At 36.2% G+C, this 15,000-nt stretch overlaps 1 long non-coding RNA gene across 1 annotated transcript in view; it reads right to left on the reverse strand.

Annotated features, from left to right (window-relative positions):
- The window catches only part of LOC122810900, a 47,024-nt gene extending 38,355 nt beyond the window's left edge, over positions 1-8,669 (reverse strand). The window contains exon 1 of the long non-coding RNA XR_006366145.1: positions 8,620-8,669. This is a non-coding gene — a long non-coding RNA (uncharacterized LOC122810900). The remainder of the gene's footprint in view (positions 1-8,619) is intronic.
- Between the last annotated feature and the right edge of the window lie 6,331 nt (positions 8,670-15,000).

Consider the following 15,000-nt stretch of genomic DNA (forward strand, 5'->3'; position numbering starts at 1 on the left):
GATTGGACAGAGCATTATTGACTCTTTTTGGGTTTTTGATATCTATAGATACACACACACACACACACACACACACACACACACACACACACACACACACACACACACACACACGTGTGTGTATATATGTGAGTACAAACATGCATGTGTGTAATGGGAGTGTTTTGCCCCAGTCTGAGGCCAAACTGTTTAAGACAAAGATTTAAGTGCTGAAACAGGTACTGGAGACTGGTTTTTGACAGCTCTCCATAAAGCAGAGAATGAACATTGGCAAAGGACTTGTTGAGTACGGTATAGTCTATGAGTAGAAACACCCAATATGCCCAATTTTAGCAGCCTAGCAACAAAGAGCTAAATCTGCAAAATCAACAGATAAATCCCATAGAAGTTATCCCATTTCAAAATAAATAATAACTTTGCCGGATAATTTTACAAGAAGTTACTGTACCAAAGCAAGGATCAGCAAAATTCACACCAGGTACACTAACCATAGAACTGTGATATTGGCTCTATGGCATAGAGGGATAGAGACTCAAGTGCACCCCAGATGACCCCAGATGTGTCAGTGGTCCTAATGTTGGGGGATTAGACTACAGGCAGGAGAAGAATGGATTAGCTGAATTCAGACACCTATCTCAGGGTGGGAGGGGAGGAATATAGGGCCAAGAATGCATTCTCTATTCAAGCTCCTTGCTGGAGAGTGGAGCGCCAGCACTGGCATTTACATCAAAGGGAGAAAAGAACTGTCCCACACAATGACCATTGCATCCTCAATCCCAGAGGTGTCACTGGACATGTGCAGAAAGATTAACTTTACACTACATCTAAACCATACTGGAATCTACAAACCAGATCAGTTATGAAATAGGGAATGGCTGGTTAACAACCACAACATGTTCATAGTTACTACTCCCTACATGGGAGAGTGACTGGGGTTATGCCAATGCCTAATTGAGCAGTAGTTAACTACTGCGACATGCAGATCAGCAAGGATTTGTAATTTCTGGTAGCAAATGTGATTCTGAGCCACACAAGTTATCCAATAATAATGTCATTCCTCAATGCAGATAACGTGTCTCTGAATCACAACATACCATATCATGGGAGTAGGGCATTTTAATGAATGCAGGGGAAGGTGTAAATACATTAAAATAGTGCAAGCACATAATAAAGGAACCTTGGGAGATAAACGTCTTCTAAACCTTCTTAAAGAACTTACTAAATTATAGCAGGTGGCAATTCCTATATAATACACACTCATCACTCATGTCACAAGAGATGGGCAGAAAATATAGGGCACCTTCAATTTGTTAAAACAGTAACTCATTTGAAATAAATAAAAGCCAAAGGTTATGAGCAAATAAGTAATAGACAACTGAAAATGTTAAAAGTTATATTTACTCCAGTTTTTTGTCCATTGTTTTATATGCCTATTGGGGAGAGCCTAATCTCTCATACTAGGGAAGAAGAGGTCTATAATACCAACATGCAAGGGCAAAGGTAGCAAAGATTGCCTTAAAAATTTCAGGTAAGTCTGTGGAGTCAGTAAAATTATGGATAAAGTTGTCCATGTCTCGGCATAGTTGGATAAAGTAACAATCAAAGAATTCCAAATATCGGACACTGTGAGTTGGATAAAAAGATTTATTTAAAATACCAAAAAGCTTTCAGGAAATACCCTTCTATATTGTGTATAAACAACTTTAAAACCAAGACTTTATTTAAATAGTTAAAAATAACACAACCCAATCAAAAAGCAGATCCAATCAATCAATTAAGACTTAAAGCAAAAAATGCCTATAAAACCGATATATGCATATATACATATAAAGCATGTATAAACATTTATATTAAAAAAGAATATATAAAAATGCATTATACATATGTAAATATGTTATAAATCATTTCAAAACCATTTGTGTCATTTTTAATATAGGATTAATACTCACTGCTGTATTTCAACCAGGTTTACAATCCGCACTTAATCATATAATCCACTGTTTTTTATAGTTGGATAAAGCCCTGGCCATGACCCAGATGACCATGGTTTGATAAGTGACCTGGGTAGTGTAGGAGCCAGGCATGGTGAGAAAGGAATAAATGAGAAGAGCCCTTCTTAGGGGGTTGGATAGGGATGTGCATGCCTAAAGACATGTACACAAGGCATCTTTTCCCTGGTGGAAACTGGAGAAATTTCTGGTGGTGCTTCCCCTTAGGTGGTTGGAGTTTGTTCTGATGGCTTATCTCCCTACCAAAAGTGAGGACAGCATAGCATGGATTCCCAATGCATGTCCACTTACATGGGTCACTACATAAACATAGGCAATGAGACTAGGACATAAAAAGCAACCCAAATTCTTGGTGTGGGTGGTTGCATGCTCCTGGTCTACCAGACTCTTATCCTCCCAAGGAACAATTGAGCTGTAAGGTTCTAACCAAGGGAGAAACAATGGGTAAGTAGTGTGATTAGAAGGCTCAGCTCGAAGGTGTGTGGAGGTAAAATATATACTACTGATGCACTGATTGCAGATGAAATTATAAATGAGCTAGTATACTTTAAAAAGCTGATTTGTATAGAGCATGCATACTGTGGGAGGTTGTCTATAGAATCAATCTGCTTTTATTAATGGTCTCTGGTGACAGATTTGATGGTGAAAGGGATAGAGAAAGATACACAAGTAGCTGTCCTTTTTTAAGATGTTAGCCTTTGACCATGTCAGTCATAGGCTCATAGGATCATAGGAGGTTACTAGGCTAACGGCCATAGAACCTTTTAAGCCTAGCCATTCATACCCAATTTTCCCAGTTATCAATGCCCATGGGCTGGTATATGTATGTACCTTAGGGCATTTACAAACTGCCCCTGTCCATAAGGGTCAATGCTGACAAGCCAGGGGTGAATTTGTTATGTCCCATCTGTTTGTCCAAACTATGTTTGAATATACTTATAGAATATCTCTGTTATATGAATGGGGAGGCTGTTTCAGAAAGGAGTAATCTCTCTCTGCCTGCTCCTCCACCAGGTTTTATGTCACAGATGAGGTTTAAATTGCTAGATTGGGTAATTTTGATGCTTTTTTTTTGTGAATGTGTAGCAGAGCCATTGGGCTGCCTCAGTAGTCTGTAGGAGACCGAGTACGCAAACAAGGCTCTGAGGCCATCTGCATAGGACATATCATTTACACCATGTATTATATGTGGCTGCTCAAGCCGTTACAAATTTCTGGACAGGTCTGTGCTGCAGGGCTCCTTGTACTTGATTATTAGTCTAATGAGGGCTGGGTGTAGTGGGACCATGATCTCCTTAGGTCTGGATGCCATGCCCTTATTTATAAGTTGTGCACTTAGAAGGATTTTCTCACTACCATGGACACATGGTAATCAAGCTTCAGAACTCCCCACGGCATGACCTAACTGTACAACACAATGGTGCTGCCTGTCTTGGAATAAAGAAACTGAGGATATCATCCATACTCCAAGAAGATGAGAAATAAGGTAGAAAAGAGTCAAAGGCAGCTCACAGTAAAAGATATTGAACATGAAAGATCTTACATGCAGAAATAGGTCTTCTGCACATTAGAATGCAGAAGGTTAGCGGGGGAGGTTGATTGGGGCAAATAATTTCCTATATGATTATCTCTAAAGGCAGAATGCAGAATATAGTCTCACTTTAAGATACATGTACTTTACTTAACTGAAATTTAATTCTCAAACAGCAGAAAGAAAGAAAAGGTGCTTTGTGAGAATAGTATCTAGATGGAAGGCAAAAACAAATGATACCATAAATGCTAATACAAGGGATGAGTTTAAATCCTTTACATGGGAGGCATAATATACAGTACCTGTGTTAATGACAGAAGAACACAAGGGAGTCTATAGGGCTCCATTTCATGTATGCATTTTATGTTATGCCATGTTATATGTTATGTTAAGTTATATGTTATGTTATAGCCCTCAGAGCAGATTTCTTCTAATTTCACTCATTTTCTACAATTATTGCCATAATTTCAATCCAAAACTAATCTTGTAAAGGTTCCTGTGGGCTGTCATTCTCTGTTATCTTCAGCAGAACTGATTCTGACAAACCAGTTGGGAGGGTGACCTAATGATTAAGGTGTTTGCCTTATAAACACAAGGTACAGGGTTTGAATCTCACTGGGGATAATTGGCTAGGCTTAAAATGTCTCGCAAGGGCAGTTAGCCTAGTACTAATATATGAACTATGAACAATATCCTCCAAAACACTACTTTGAAAGAGACTCTTTGCAGATAGCACTTCATCTGCCTAGCCTCCACTCCACTCTCTCTCATTAAGAGACATTCGGTATACTAGCTGAAGAATTATATTTGATCTTCAGCCCAGTGCCCACTTTGCATTGATGGAGAAGTGTGTACAGTTCAATGGCAATATGCCATGCTGTAGTGCATGAAAAGGGTGAATGGACAGAAGTAAATGATGAAAGGGATACCAAAATGAAAAATAACAATCTGTTATGTGGGCACTTAAACTTGTTCTGGGATTCAGGAAGGTTAATAAGCATAGGATATGAGCCCATTCCATCATTCACATTGACATCTCATATCACCACGGAAATGGAGACAGTGACCAGCCATGCAGATTCAGGCTTTTCTGTCTTAAAAGTAGGTTTGCCTTATGACTGTGTCAGCAGCAGACATTAATAACTAGCACACATCAGGTTTATGTGAGCCCACTCCTTTAAAATGACAGTTATGAATAATCCTATATATTATATAACATTGGATAACCTGAACCACCAGTCACATGGATCATAATAAATAACCACCTTAAAGTGATTTTCATGTATGACCATAAAAGCCTTGTTGAATGCAACCATAAAATAATGACAGATATTCAGTTATCAATGTAATATATGCAAAACATACACTGATACAAAACCAGTTATTCTAGCAATTGTCTATATATATATATATATAAGTGTAATCTGAAAATGTGTCCCTGATTTAGCAAAATACCCCTTATGTTACCTTATATCTTTGTTGTTTTCCTTAGCACATTTCTGATTTTCAAGCACACAGTTGGGCACTACACATACTAGTATTACATGCACCAACTAATGATACTCATCTGGGTTGACTTCATATCCTCTGAAAACCACATGACAGTGCAAGGTCTGTTAGTCAAACAACTGTCTACGTATATGAATCATATTTACAATTAGTTCCACTCCTTCTCTTAAGATGGCGTATATGTGATGTGCAACTTTCACATACATTTTTTGCTGCACACTTTGCTGTGATTTGCCCCCACTCGCATAAGAGACTGCCATCTGTCTAGCTGACCCAGGTTTGGGTACCACCCCCTCCACCTGGTGTAACTACAATGGGTGGGGGAAGGACTGCATAGCCATGTTGTGTATACCTCCCTGGGGAGGGTGGTGTGGTATTAGGAACAGCCTAACACTTACTACGGTATAGCCCATTTTCAGGCACCTATTCCATAGTGAATTAGAAATGCATGGAATATAGGCTCCACAGTCTAGGGACAAGGCAAGGAACTATTCTATGGAAACCAGTAGAGATCTTCAGTGCAAAATTACCAAACAATATATTTAAGGGAAAACACAAAGATTAAAGCAATTTAATTTAAATAAATATGGAGAAAAAATACTCTAAAAAGCAACAAAGCTTTCTATCCCATTATTACCAGGGGGAATAGAATGCTCCCGAGTTTTGCATGCCTGTTTATGATATAATCCCCCTCTTCCTTCCTGGGCTTAAAAAGAGTCCTTAGAGTCTATGACTACAGATGTCAAACCACGGGACCCACATTTTTTTTTTACAATTTTCCTTAAATGCAATACAAATTTGAAAGTTACTTTTAATTAGCAACATTTTTTTGAACAGTATTTTAGTTGTTTTCTTAACACACTCCTGGTCAGCGGACAAAAACAGCAAACTTACCTCCTTAGTAAGTGTTTTACTGGTCAGGGGACAAAGACAGCAAACTTAACTCCTTGGTAAGTGTTTTTACTGGTTGGGGACAAAAAGAGAAAACTTACCTCCTTGGTAATTCTTTTTAAATACCTTTATTAAATTCAAGTATATTGAACACTGTAGTGCAGTTGATACTGGTACTGATGAGTAACATACATTAACAGAAAAGAAAACAAGCCATTGTAAACATGTTTCATTCTTATGTATTATACATATACATTTTCTTTTTTTAACAATTATCAGTCACTCAAACATTACATACATTGTACTTGTACTGCATTTCCTAAACATTCACACCTCCTTCTGAGCATTATTGTGCATGCATTGTTTCTACAGATTTCATTTATTTCTAAGTAGTTTGCTCTTTCCTTTACTAAAAACCCCTTTAGATTGTTTTATCTTCTTTACAATGTTCAAGACTTCAATTATAAGTTTAGATTATGATTTCCACTTTCTAGTATTTGTTTTTTAGCAAGGGTTCAGTTTCTATATCCCATGACAAGGCAAACATTTCTTTAGTTATAATATTTTTTCTCTCTCCAAACTTTCTGAAAAAGCATCCCTGTAGTGAATTTTTAAAATTTGCCATCTTGCTACATACCCAAAAACATATTGCAAAGCATTCCTCTCTTTCCCATCGCACCTCCAGTATTTCCTGTCTACCAGTGGAAAAAAAATCTTTGAAACTTGTTTGGGGTATAAAAATAACTATGCAAACATGCCTGAACAAAAACTTAAGCCTTCTAGTTTTTGATGCATACTTGTGAGTCATACTTATGTTCTCCATAGATAATTTGTAAATTGCCTTTTCAGTCTCTCTTCCCAATCTTTTCTAAGTTCCAAAGATTGATTCTTATAGTTAACATGCAATAGTTTATAAGCCTGACTAATTACCCCCTGTTCTATACTCAACTAAAAACTCTACAAGAACTGATCCTTCGCTTAGCACTCCCCTATACATTTCTCTTTGCCTGTACTCTGATATCAATCCTTGGTAGGGAAGGCAATCCCTAATCTGCAATCAAAACTGCTGTGTGGCCTCATCCTACTCTATTACCTTTCCCTCCCTAATTATTTGCTTACAATACCTTGGCTCCTTTGCTAATTTTCTCCAATAAATTCCAGACCCCTCTTGCTTTTTTTATATGCCCCTACTTGCAGTCATCTCAACTGTTAAAAATCGGGTCTATATTATATAAGCGAATGCTTGAAATTGCGAATGCTATATAATCGACTCAAACAGTCTGAAAATGCAAAATGTTGAACAATGGATCAGAAATTTTTTACCCAGGGAAAAAAAATCTCTGATCCGTAAAAAAAAAAAAAACAAAAACACAAAATAAAGTGGGGGGCTTCGCACCCCCCACCACCCATACTTAAATATACCAAGTCCGAGATTGCACCACAGTGGAGGAAACGGCAAAGTCCCGAAAAAGGGTCAGTGATTTTTTTCCCTAGGAAAAAAATTGCTGTTACGTGCTTATGGCATTTGCCATTTCGAGTAAACACGTTCAACAAAACAGTGTTCGCAAATTTAAGCATTCGCTTAAATAATAGGAACCCTAAAAATCTCCTTACTCCACTCACATGCTGGCTTAGTTCTTAAAATGCTTTCTGCTATTTTATAAACATAATATTTAGTATCATTGTTATTATTCTAGCTAAAGGCCTACATCTAAAATCATATTCACTCCTTATTTTTTGACCTCCCCACGCCATTTCAACATCATTTTGATTTGCAGTCTTCTGCTTGTGTTATGTATATGAGCCTTAAATGTACAATTCTAAGGTATCCCTTCAAATCCGCTAGTCTAAAACCTTGCTTGATTGGGAGAAACATTTTATCCCACTTAACTCTTGCCTTCTTTCCTTCCCAAAAAAAATCCTTTACTTTTTTATTAATTATGGTCCACAACTCATCTTGTTGATAAAAAATACCCCTGACTTGTATATAGTACTTAAGGGACTACACAAACTTTTACTGCTTGTAACTTACTATGCCTATTCACAGTTAAGAGCTTCCAACTTCTCAGTTTTTGTATTATATTTTATTTAATCTCTTCCCTCATAGCCTTAGTTTCCTCAACAGAATCTTTTTTAATCCATACTCCTCATACCTCATTATAACATAGCCCCATAAAATGAGTATTGCTAAACCATTTCATGAGTTGCAATATCCTTTGTTTTATATTCTGAAATAATTATTGAAACAGTTTTGACATGTTCCACAACACTGAAATGTCCTTTTCTGGATTTATCAATTACAAAAATAAAGCTAACTTTTCTTGACAATGATACCAGTTATATGCTTGAATTTGTGAGTTAGCTTCTTTGCCATTGACCTCCTTGGTAATGATTCACCAACCGGACTATCATGCCTTAAGGTAATCATCCAGCTTCCATTTAAATTAGTTTAGTACATTACATTCCCAGAAAATAATAGCTACAAGTGTCCTCAGTTTTACCTACATCAGTGGGAATAGTATCCAAGGAAGAGTGCAAAACACTTTGATGAAAAGGTGTAAATGAATGTTCATCACCTAGGGTAAGGTATTTGATAATTATATTGAAAAATGTAAAATTAAGTTAAGCAATGAAAATTACCATGAACAATACTAAAAATATAATTCACTAAATGCTTACTTGGAGTTGAAGGATTTTGTGCTGACTCCGAAACATTCAGTTTATGATCTGGAAAGAAAAGAAGCGTGATTAGAATACAAAAATAGAATATTAATGGAAATTTCATAATGTGGAATGGTGTAAGGTGTTAACATTCACCGTGAATAAAATGAGTAGTAATATTTGAAGGTTACTATGGAGAAAGTAAGAATTAATTCAGCCACAGTTTTCATCATCATGAGAACAAACCTATATGTGAGAAAACATGGAGACTGGTAAGAGGCATTGTGAAAGGGGGAATGTTGACAACTTTTCTGAGTGTTTTTGGACTGTCTGCTACAAGAAGGAAGGTGGTGTGTGCAAGGGGATGTCAAGGTGTGAAACCTGTTGTTCAAATTATTTTACCAAAGTAGCAATTTTTTTAATTGCTAAACTGTTTTAGGGACTTGCCACTGAGAATGTACCTGGTGGTATAAAAAATAATTAATCTTCAAAGATGAATCACTGGGGTTATTATTATTACATTTTTTATCTTGTGAAATATTTTTGAAAAACAGAGAGACATAAGGATCTGTTTGGTTAGATTATAAAGCAATGCAGGGAATCATATAAACATTATTAATTTTAATTGGGTAACCTATATAGCTCTGTTTGCTTTATTGCCTAGGAGAGGCATTTTTTCATTGAAAAGGTAGCACATGGTAAATAAGTGAGCCCTGCCATTCTTCACAGCTTTTGGGGAGTTTTTGGCAAAAAAAAGGATGACGTAAACATCTTACTCCAATATATGAGTGTTCAGTGTGAGTATCATTTGATAGTATTGCAACTACTTTCTAATAATTTAATCAAATAACCTGAATTGCTTTGTTTACAGAAGTATAGTTCTGTATATGTAACAACATTAGTAAAAAAATGAGCATTGTTAAACATAATTAAGGGGAGGTACTGTGAATGAAACATGGACAGGGATACTGAAATGCTGATTCTAATTTTGTTATAAAAATCTTAACAGTTCTGATACCTGGATTTTCAACTGCAAAATGGTGATGGAATTAAGTACAAAGTCCAGCTGTAATTTTTGCTTATGAATATCTCACAACATTCAGAAAATATGAATTAGTTCAAAGGAATGATATTACTACAGGTACAGGCCTATAGAAATGTTTTGGCACTAAAATATAGATTGGAATATGGCACTGGCTAAACCCATAGAGTCACTGTGAAATATTGAAATATACCAAGTTTTTGATCTGTATAGATATGCAATACCATGCAGGGATTTTATATCTTGGATAAGGTTAGAAAAACATATTTGGCACAGTATAAGGTCCCTCTTTAAGAGTGTCTGACTAATTACATCCCACCTAAAGGCAACAGGCAAGCCAGCCATGTAAGATATATGCTATTAACTCCTGCCATAAAAATCCATGCTGGAAAGGAAAATGTGCATATTCCTGCTCTAATAGTGTGTGTGTGTGTGTGTGTGTGTGTGTGTGTGTGTGTGTGTGTGTGTGTGTGTGTGTGTGTGTGTGTATGTGTATCTGTGTGTGCGCACAGTGGATAGACACTAAAAAAAATGAAAGTCAATTAACTGAAAAAGAAAAGCAACCCCTTTCCTTTTTTGATTGGTTGACCAAAACAAATGAAAAATAAAAACGAGAAGTTCCTAACAGCATCACAAGACCAAATCTGTGCCATTAGTGGTGTTGTTATAGAAAGTTTTTTTTTTTCATAAGGGAATGTGCATGGTTAGGATTAGAGTTAGGACACATAAGTACGGTGGAGAGGGGGGGGGGTTGCATTATTTTGAACAATATGTTAAACTCATCTTTAGCACAATCCTGGCTGGATGGCAGAGACAGCATTATCAGCTCTTAGGTAAGGGATAACCTGTCAGACAGTAGTATTTGAAGAAAATCTTCCGGGTTACTTTTAAATTGGTTTAATATATTCACCTTCCAGAAACCATGGATGCAAGTGTCCTTCTGCACATCTCAAGGAATGGCAAGAATTTCCAGAAAATAATTTGATTTTTTTTTTGAAAATATATTGATGTACTTACCAAAGCAACAAGAGAGAGCACAAACACGGCTGATGTACTAACAGTTAAGCTGACATTATTAGATAAAATATTGTAAAAATGTGAGATTAGGTTAAACAATGCAGATTATTGTGAAAAATGTTTAAAAAAATGATCCACCAAACTCCTACATGGTGATGGAAGAATTCATTGTGATCCTGATTATGAGTCTTTCAGTATATAATCTGATAAGGAAGGAATATGATTCCAGTAAAAGTACAGGGAACATTAAATTAAAGGAAATAATGGTTTGGAGTAAAATGTTGAAAAGTTACAGTAATGGGAAAGCAGTAGATTACGTAGAGTTTTAGGAAAAAGCAAGAAAGATTCTATCCACAGACTGCATACTAGTAGGAGGAAAGCAAGGGAGAGAGAGAAAGGTGAGTCTGATTACTGAAGAAGGAAGGACAGACCAGGAAAGAGTCCTACAGGCATTCTGAAAATTGGATGAATGAAAGTACTATTTTTGTGTGTTCTGCTCTGGAGTGATTTTTGCTGAAGTAAGGTGGATTTATACCATATGGCCTTCCTTACACTCTTCTAAGCCCCTCCAGGAGGATTCATTACCCAAGCCCAAATTCCCTACTGTTGAACTTGCCAGTAACTGCCTTTTATAGGATATCACTGCTGGACAGGTTTCTTTCTGTATAATAACAGTGATTTCTTTGTTTTGGGAGATTTGTCCAGTCTTCATGTTTGTGTTACCATGGAGCTGTTATATGTAAGTATGGGGGTGATGTCTTGCCTTCTACACTGGGGGAACAGAGTGTTCATCCCAACAGAAAGCAGTGGAACAGGATTCCGAGTAGTTGTATTCAGTGAGTTGTGCTCTCAGCGAATTAAACCTTGGGAATTATTTTATTTATTTATTTTACATTTGTTAAATGATTAATTAGGTAAAACACACATCTGGTTTCTGGAAGGTGAATATATTAAACACACATTACCTAATTATTAGGTAAAACACACATCTGCTTTGAGCAAGGAAAACTGAGGTAAAATCTGTTGCATAAATAATACTCATAACATAAGAAATGTTTAGAACTTCTAAACTGGTTTGGAGAATTGCTATTGGGGACGCAATTGCTGTGCAGAAATAATAAATGTTTCATAGGTGGACCATTGAGATTATTATTAGAGTATTAATTTTATATATCACATTTGAAATGTGGAAAGACATATAGTGCATAACTGTGTTTGATGGCAGTAAAGTAATCCACTGATTGTGATGCTGTAAAGCTGACAATTGTCATTTTTTTAGTTTTGCAAAGCTTGCCATTGTTATTAAAGCCATCACTGATTTCTCTCCTATTAAATGGCTGCAAGTAAATAACATGCTGTCTGGCACTGTACTCTGCATCTTCAGTTTATAACTTCTCATTCTGTTAAAGGCATGTTACATGCATGTGGCTTGAAAAGAAGTGCATTTATGATTATCATAATGATATTCATCACTCTAGAATTTATAATATTTACAAATGCCAGTTGCAGAACTTTCAGCACTTGAGCAGTGCATCATTCCTCCGTAGTATAGGAATATAACTCTGATTTATCTTATTACATTGTATTGTACGTTATGCAGTGGTGTTTTTTTTTAAACAGATTTACTGAATTATCACTTATGGCATAGGCACATTTACATTTATATAAAAGTACTCAAACTGTATTACCAAGTTAAAATTAACAAACATTATGTTTTACATATATTCAAACACACCTTCTCTCTACCCTTCTGTATGCTTCATCTATTTACACTAATCTATCCAAAAGTAACCTTAAGAAACTTACTACATCTTACCACAATATTGCCCGCTTTGCCACCTCCTCCCAATTCAGAGCTCATCACTGTATAAACCTACAACAACTACACTGGCTGGAACTCCCTAACAAGCTCATCTTTCAACAACTCTTAATAGCATACAAAATTCTACACCAATCTTCTAAAACACCAGCTCTTTCCAACCTCCTGACTCCTTATATCAACCTGAAACAACTACGCTCCTCTGATAAATCACTTGTTAATAGTACCAAAATTATGAATTCAGCAGGCAATTCCCTTTTCTCTAACTCAATAGGCAAAATATGGAACAATCTTCCATCCACTTTGTCCTCTCTGCCTACTCTCCAACTATTTAAGAAACAACTTTCCACACACCTTAATAAATTCTGGCTTTGCTCTTGTACCAACCCAGACTAGCCTGTAGACACCCTCATATTTGTCATAAACTTTTTCAACCTCTTGCTTTTCATCTTTTACTCCAACTGAGTTATTATCCCTTTGTTGTAAATATTACTTAACTCACAAAAAAAAAAAAAAAAAAAAAGTTTTGTGTTTAGATTTGATACCTTATTATATTGTTTTGCTAGTTCTAACCTATGACCTCACTTAATTAGTTAAGATATTTAATATTTGTACTTACATTTTTTCCCTTTCTATAATACAATTGTATTTCCAATAACTGTTTCAATCCTCTGGAGCTTTTCTCCCCGGGCCTCCACTGAAAATGGACATTAATCCAGCTGGACTAGCCCGGTCAACAAATGTAAAATAAAAATAAAATAAATAAATAAATATATATCATATAACCTAAGCAACATTACATAAATTATTTAATTCCTGCCTCCTTTTTTAAAACAAGAAACATCTTTATTAAACCATCACTTACGACATAAGCAATCGTGTTTATATAAATGAAAACAAACCACACTGGCACAGTCCTAGTTGCAAGCATTTTACATCACAATCTATACTGACACAGTTGCAAATATTATACATTTCTTATCATCTAGCGATCATTTTCAGTCAAACATTACACATCTCATTTAAGTCCTGCCTTTTAAACCTCATTCCTCCCCTGTACGTACTGTTCCCACAGTTCCCTTTTTATCCTATGTAGTTTGCACCTACCTTTTTCTAAAGATCTCAGTTCCAGTTATTTTATCTCTGTTACTATATTCACTACTTCTAATATAGTTGGTTTAGATTCTGATTTTCATTTTCTAGTAATTGCTTTTTTTTTAACAGCCACCATAATTAGAGACAACAAGGCCTTACCATGTCTAGAAAATTCCGATTCTGTATCATAGCTCAGAAAAATTATCACATTCGTCACACCGATCTGCTCACCCAGCATCTCCGACAGTGCATTCCACAGGGAATCCTTAACGTCTGCCAACTCACTGCACTCCCAGAAAATATTTTATTTATTTATTTTTTATTTATTTAATATTTGTTTACCAGGAAAGTCTGACTTGGAATGAGCCAATTTTCAGTAGAGGGCCACACATATGTCTTTGTAATGTGGGAGAAAACTGGAGCACCCAGAGGAAGATGACATGGACACAGGGAAGATGTTGTTTCACACACACACACACACACACACACACACACACACACACACACACACACACACACACACACACACACACACACACACACACACATCCTTACCTATAAAGAGAGAGAGAGAGAGCAAACACTCAGAAGACCAAATGCCTTTTCTGCCTTGTTTTTCAGACTAATGACTGCTTTCTTTGCTACAATACAGTACAACAAGGTTAGCAAGGCTTGCTTGGGAATTTGGTCTTTTCCAAGCCCCCCCACCACCACCACCACCAAAAAAATATATTTTTTTCACTTGTCTTTTTAGATTGAATCTAAAAAGGTTTTCCTTTTTGTATTCACTGTTTGGACCACTCAATATTTAATGACAGAAACATAACGTTATATATATATATATCGCTGTACTCAGATTTCTGTAGTCTTACAACTGTGGAAGAACTACACACCACAGATATTATCTTGCATTACTCATTCATTTCTTCACTTAGTATAATCACTTCAGGATCCGTCCAGGTTGTGCTGGTATAAAGTTATACCTTCCTTTTTGATGACCAAAGACCACAGAATATGACAAATATATGCAGATATGTTTACTAACACAGACCTGATGAGTCTTAACTGCAGAGTGGAAATGTTGTTGTTGAACCAAAAAGCAGTTGCCTTTACAGTTGTTCTTGAGAATTATGACAGATATGCATTAACCCCCTCCATAAATATCAGCCGTGGAATCAGGGTGATACTCATTCACTTAAATATGGTAGCCTACTCAGGTCAGCCTACAGATTGACAGGTGCCATCATATTATGGATTAGGAGGAAGGAATAGATAATGAATCATTATACCTCATCCTTTTCAGTTACAAAACTGTTCTATGTCAACTAGTTCTTTGTATATTACTGGACTGTGTCATCTTAAGTTACCACATCCCAGCTACCTGAAGACTATACATAGAAACAAAAATAAGTTGTGAACCCAGCAT

Source organism: Protopterus annectens, chromosome 9.part0 (assembly GCF_019279795.1).
Source record: "Protopterus annectens isolate FY-2018-M chromosome 9.part0, PAN1.0, whole genome shotgun sequence".
Lineage (NCBI taxonomy): Eukaryota > Metazoa > Chordata > Ceratodontiformes > Protopteridae > Protopterus > Protopterus annectens.